Source organism: Callospermophilus lateralis, unplaced genomic scaffold, assembly GCF_048772815.1.
Source record: "Callospermophilus lateralis isolate mCalLat2 unplaced genomic scaffold, mCalLat2.hap1 Scaffold_83, whole genome shotgun sequence".
Taxonomy (NCBI): Eukaryota; Metazoa; Chordata; class Mammalia; order Rodentia; family Sciuridae; genus Callospermophilus; species Callospermophilus lateralis.
Window position 1 is genome coordinate 6,780,041 of NW_027516368.1, and position 6,286 is coordinate 6,786,326.

A 6,286-nucleotide genomic window follows, 5' to 3' on the forward strand; every position below is an offset into this window, starting at 1 on the left:
ATGGCTCACCAGCTCCTGTGCTGCGAAGTGGAGTCCATCCGCCGCGCATACCCCGACACCAACCTCCTCAACGACCGAGTGCTGAGGGCCATGCTCAAGGCTGAGGAGACCTGCGCTCCCTCCGTGTCCTACTTCAAGTGTGTGCAGAAGGAGATCCTGCCGTCCATGCAGAAGATCGTGGCCACCTGGATGCTGGAGGTCTAAGAGGAGCAGAAGTGCGAGGAGGAGGTCTTCCCCCTGGCCATGAACTACCTGGGCCGCTTCCTGTCGCTGGAGCCCCTGAAGAAGAGCCGCCTGCAGCTGCTGGGGGCCACCTGCATGTCCGTGGCCTCCAAGATGAAGGAGACCATCCCGCTGACTGCCGAGAAGTTGTGCATCTACACTGATAACTCCATCCGACCCGACGAGCTGCTGCAAATGGAGCTGCTCCTGGTGAACAAAGTCAAGTGGAACCTGGCTGCCATGACCCCTGACGATTTCATCAAACACTTCCTCTCCAAAATGCCAGAGGCCGAGGAGGACAAACAGATCATCCGCAAGCATGCTCAGACCTTTGTCGCCCTCTGTGCCACAGACGTGAAGTTCATTTCTAACCCACCATCCATGGTGGCCGCTGGGAGCGTGGTGGCCGCAGTGCAGGGCCTCCACCTGGGCAGCCCCAACACCTTCCTGTCCTGCTACCGCCTGACCCACTTCCTCTCCAGAGTGATCAAGTGTGACCCGGACTGCCTCCGTGCCTGCCAGGAGCAGATCGAATCCCTGCTGGAGTCCAGCCTGCGCCAGGCCCAGCAAAACCTGGACCCCAAGTCCTCCGAGGAGGAGGTGGAGGAGGCGGCGGGGGCCAACCTGGCCTGCACGCCCACCGATGTGCGGGACGTGGACGTCTGAGGTGCCCGGCCAGAGGCACCACGGAGCACCCAGCAGCGGCCAAAGCCCCGCAGCCTGGGAGGGGCCGCCCCCAGTGCTCCAGGCAAAGTCCCTCTTTTCAGGGACATTTTGCTAACAAAAGGGAAAGTCTCCTTCTCCTTTCCTCTTTCTCCCTTCTGTCTCTGACTTAAGCAAAAGAAAAGAAAAAAAATCCTGAAAACTGTATTTAAAAAAGAAAGAAAAGATAGAATTTGCATGACCTTGAGTGGGGGGAGGGACATCGTGCTACAAAATAGAGGATTTTACTCCGTAATCAAGTAGCTGTTTGTGAATGCACTCGTGTCTCTTGTAAGGACAGCATTAACACACGAGGGTCCCCGAGGGCTAGGTCGGATTCTTTGTATGTGTTCAGAAAAGAAAAAAGCATAAAAACTTCTTTAAAAAAAGAAGAAAGAAAGAAAAATTTGAAAAACCATTTTAAAGTAGAAGAGGGTTAGGTAGGAAGTGTGTCCCCGCTCCCCTGAGAGGCACGGCTTCACAGGCCCTAGCTCTGTGTCCCGCTTGCTCGCCACGTAGTCACTCGTTTGTGTGTTTATCTCCTAGGTAGGTAGGCTTGTGACCTCTGCAGCTTGCCGATGGGTCAGCATGGTATCGGGCGCGGCCCGGGCTCTTGTGCCTGGGTTCCCCCACCTGGGCATCAGTCTGCAGGTGCCAGCCAGGGAGCTCGAGAAAGGCCAGCTGTCCACCACCACGTGCTGCTGTGGAGGAAAGCAAAGAGCGACATGATAGATTCTATTTTTATAATCTTCCTATTTTTGTAGTTACCTGCTTGTGAGATGCTGCGTTCTCACCCGTCGGTCCTGCCGCCTGTTCACATCAGGTTCAATCCACAGCTACTTTCTTCTTATCATTTTGGGGTTTTGTGTTTTCTTTCTTGATATTCTAAACCATTTCATGTCAAAGCACTTTGGTCCAGCAGTTAGAGGCAACTTCGCTGTCACGTGCTGTGCGGTTTCCCAGTGGAATGGCGGGGAATATTCACGTTCCTGCATGCACAGGACCGCAAGGGTGTGACACCTGTGGTGTCAGCGAGAGGGTGTTCCTGAAGGTTTTGTACCAGTCAAGAAGAAAAAGGTCCGTGTTGTCACAGTGCCAGGATGTAGGCCCCTTCCTGTCCTGTAGAGAGGTTGAAGTTCGTGGGAATCCTTTGGTGCCAACTGGTGTTTGAAAGTAGGGACCTCAAAGGTTCACCTAGAGAACAAGTAGTGTAAGGGTTACTTTTAGGTATTTCACAGCGGAAGGATTTTAAACACTAAAATATATAATTAATAGTTAAGGCTAAAAAGAATATTTATTGCAGAGGATGCTCATAAGGCCAGTATGATTTATAAAGTGATGCAGTCTCCCTTGATTTCAACACTCAACCCTTTCTGCCTTTGAGCTGCAGGTGAAAAGATGGGGCCTTTGGTAGGTGAGGGAAGATCTCAAGAGAGACTGCCCAGACCTGGACTCGGCCTGTGGGGCATTTCCCAAAGTGGCCTGCTCTAGAGGCACCCAAGGCACAGGGACGCAAGGGTGCTTGAGAGGAGTGGGGTCCAGGACCTTCTCATCCCTGCCCATCCTGGTCCTGTACCTTTGCATTGAGGATGTGTTGAGGGGAGGTGGCAAGAGTGGAGGCTGAGGCGGAGGCTGGAGAGAGCACGTGAGGGAGGAGTGTGGGGGGAGGCTCCCGAGGGGACAGGCAGTGCCCACAGGAGGGACATGCCGTGGCTCCACTTCCTACTGCGCTGCTACCAGTGACTTCCCGCAGTCGGAAATTGTTCACAGCTTCTCTGTATCTCTTTCACGTTGTTTTGCTGCTATGGGAGGATCAGTTTTTGTTTTACGATATCATATACTGCCATGTGTTCGTTTTAATTTTCTGATAGAAAATTGTATTACAGATGCCCTTTTTTGTAGTTTTTTTTTTATGTGATCAATTTTGACTTATTGTGATTACTGCTCTATTCCAAAAAGGTCCCTGTTCACGATATCTCATGCTTCACTTAGCCATGTGTAGACCCACCAGTCGGCTCTGTCTGCCTCGTGGACAGACACACAGACGAATCCCAAGATGGCCCCGGCCAACGGGGCCACATCCAGGAGACCTGCACAGGCCTGTCGCTGCCCAGCTGTGTCCCTGCGCCTGTAGTGCTGGGCTCGGCCAGTCTGGACATGCCATTGTGGTATAGCTTTGCCAGCTGTGCCATTCTTGACGTGTAGTTATGAACATTGCATGTTGTTATTATTATTGTGATACCAGTCTGTCTTACGTGCCACTGTGGTGCTGGGCTGTAGGACTCGTCATCGGGATGATTGGAATCGCTTCTGGAATTGTTCGAGTTCCGGGTGCGTTTCCTCTGCTCCATGTGCTAGTGTTCTGTTTTTTCTTGTTTGTTGATTATAGCATGATGCTAAATTAAAGACTCCAAATCTCAAAAAAAAAATAATAATAATAATAAAATACACAGTTTTGACACTCTCAGTGCAACTAAATTCACTGGAATAGGAAGGATACAAAAACATAGCATAGAGACTATCTGAAAAATGTATGCCTGTCACCATTAAAGCAAAAAGTGAGAGGACAAATTCACCTTTAAGGTTAGATAATCTGTTAACCTGACTTATAATAAAATTGTTCTCTAAGGGATGTGCTCCAATGACTTGAGTAGATTATGTTATAGAAATTATAATCAAATATCTCTAGCTTTTTATCAAATTACATAATAATGAGACATGAGAGCGATCAATTGAGGAGAGAGTACTTGGATTAGGCGTCTTTTCTTGCAGGGGTTTAGGCAGGAGATGATGCAAGGTCAGGTTTTAAATGAAATCATGTCCTACAAAAAGATTAATGGCCTAGACAGACTTACACTTGAGAGCAGAGTCTTCAGAATAAGAAAAGGCAGGCTGCAGCATGAAAGTGGGAAACATAATGTTAATTGAGTAATCAGGAGAGATAAGAAGTTATGGGGCTGGTGTATGATGATTACACATCTTCATTTGCTTGTGAACACAATAACAGTCATCTATTATCAAAACACCAGAAGGAGGTAACAAACTTTCTGTAACCTAGTGTCAGAAGTGATACTGCCTCATTTCTGCCCTATTCTATTAGAATCAAGTCACCACGTCCAGGCCACACTGAAAGAAAGGTTGTTTACACAGGGCATCAACAGCAGGAGGTGTTCATTGGCAGCTACCTCCGATGCTCCCTACATAAGATAAGCGATATTCTTATGTGTGGATGAACTTTACAAATCAAAGATTTCAAGACAAAATATGAGTTATTAACATCTGCTTATGAATAATCTTCTGGGACTTGACAAAAAAGTGTTAACACCCTCTCCCCTGCCTCAGGTATGTCACACCAAGGCAGTGTTTTGCCACCTCTCTCTGTCTGACACATCTGTGAATTTGTTAGTGAAAAAGGGAGGGTGAGTGAATGAGGGAAACTCACAGTCCCCCAAGTAATATCGACAATTAATCCTTTCATATTAACCATGGGAAGCAGCATTGTAATGGGTTTGAATATGGGAAAAATATAAAATAATTTAGGAACTTGATAAAATTGTTTGCTGGTTCCCCCCTCCACTCCATCTCATAAGCTGTTTATCAGCCTGACATGGTAATATATACATTAGTGAAAATTTACATGGTTAGTGTGGCAGTTAAAATGCAGCCATCATTCTTGACACATCTTCCTTCTAGACTGGGTTCTATGTCCCCTGCCCTTGACTTTGGATGAGTCTGTGATGGGCTTGACCAACACATGACTTCTGAGACTGAGTTAAGGGAAGGCACACAGTTCCACCTGGTCCTCTTGGGACACCCACTCTCACAGCCCAACTGTCTTGACATAAAGGAGCCCAAATTAGCCCACATGGAAAGAACCCACGGAGGACCTAAGACTCTATGATGATAAAGACAGAGATGTCTGGCCAGTTCCCAGCTGTTCTAACTCCTGATTGATCTGGCTCTAGCCTCCATTTGTCTGCCACCAAGTCCAAAATCACTCAATCAACCTTTTATAAGTTACTGACCCTAAAATCATGAAAAGATTTTTTTAAAAAAAAGTTTGTTACTTATACAATTTTGAGGTGGTTGCATGATAAGAGATAACTGGAATAGCCAGGAAGTCATCATATACTAACAATAAATTAATGTACAGACAAAATGGTAATATAAAACAGGGATATATTCAATTAAAATTTTCAAAACTTAAATGTAAGACAGAAAAGTTTCTGTTAAAAAGCTACTAACTATAACTGGGAAATATTTGTAGGGAGGATGATGTAGCTAAAATTAATTCAATATTAATAAGTACAGATTACAAATTAGAGCAATTGGAAATATGGCATTCTATTCCTATTGTAATGTTCAAATCATCAATAGATTTTAAAACATCAGAGAAGGTAGTCAGCAACTACTCCTCTTGTCATCACATTATGGCTACAAATCATTTGGTTTTGTACCAGCATTTTGAATATAACACATTCTCTCAAACATATGTCCCCTACATGCACATCACTCTGCTGGCCCCACTTTCATTTAAGAATCAGGCAGATCATGTTATCCCCAAAGAACTTTCTTCTTCTCTATACCATTTATTCAAATTTCCTCTTCTTCCTTCCCCTTCTGTTTCATCTTTTGGAAAACCTTCTCATCCACATTTCAAGGCACCATCTCCACCATCTATCCTCTTGAGCCTGCTCCAATACCTTGATCCATCAAATATGTCTTCTTACATATTAAGTGTCCCTTACCTTACAAATATCCTAGTCTTCATTTCTTTAAAAAATATGACATACCATAGATCATAAATATTAATTGAAAAATATCCTCAGAGTGACTTCAATCCTCTTCAATCAATTCTCAAAGTGATCTCTGCTCAATGTCTTCCAATTCTTCACCATCCACTCACATGTTATGAGGCTGTCATGAGGCTGCACACATCCAACACTCCTGGAATGACTCTCTCAGATTTACCCGCAGTGGCCTTGTCTCAGCAGCAGCCTTCACTGCTCTTACTGCAGTATTTGAGGCAGTTGATAAATCCTTTCTTTCTTGAAACTCTACTTTAACTTTAAAAAAAAAACACAGTGCTCTTGGGTTTTCTTTGTAGTCTAAACATTCTTTTTCTTGTTCTTTTCTCTGAACCATCATCCATTCTCCTGAATAGAAACATTTCCCATCTTCTTCTATGAACTCTCATGCTGAATTAACTCAGAAACCCCGATCTCTAGCCTCTGCACGAATCTGGCTTGAAGCTGCCTCAGATGTGCTGTAAGCTCTCTTTGTTGGTTCACTCCACCTAATGTGATCAGTTACCATAGACAGGAACTGAATGCTTCACACAGCAAGCACTTCCCAGGTAAGA

General features: G+C 45.4%; 1 pseudogene; it reads left to right on the top strand.

Moving 5' to 3' along the window:
* LOC143387642 (G1/S-specific cyclin-D1 pseudogene) lies at window positions 1-888 on the top strand (annotated as a pseudogene).
* The last annotated feature ends 5,398 nt before the right edge of the window (window positions 889-6,286 follow it).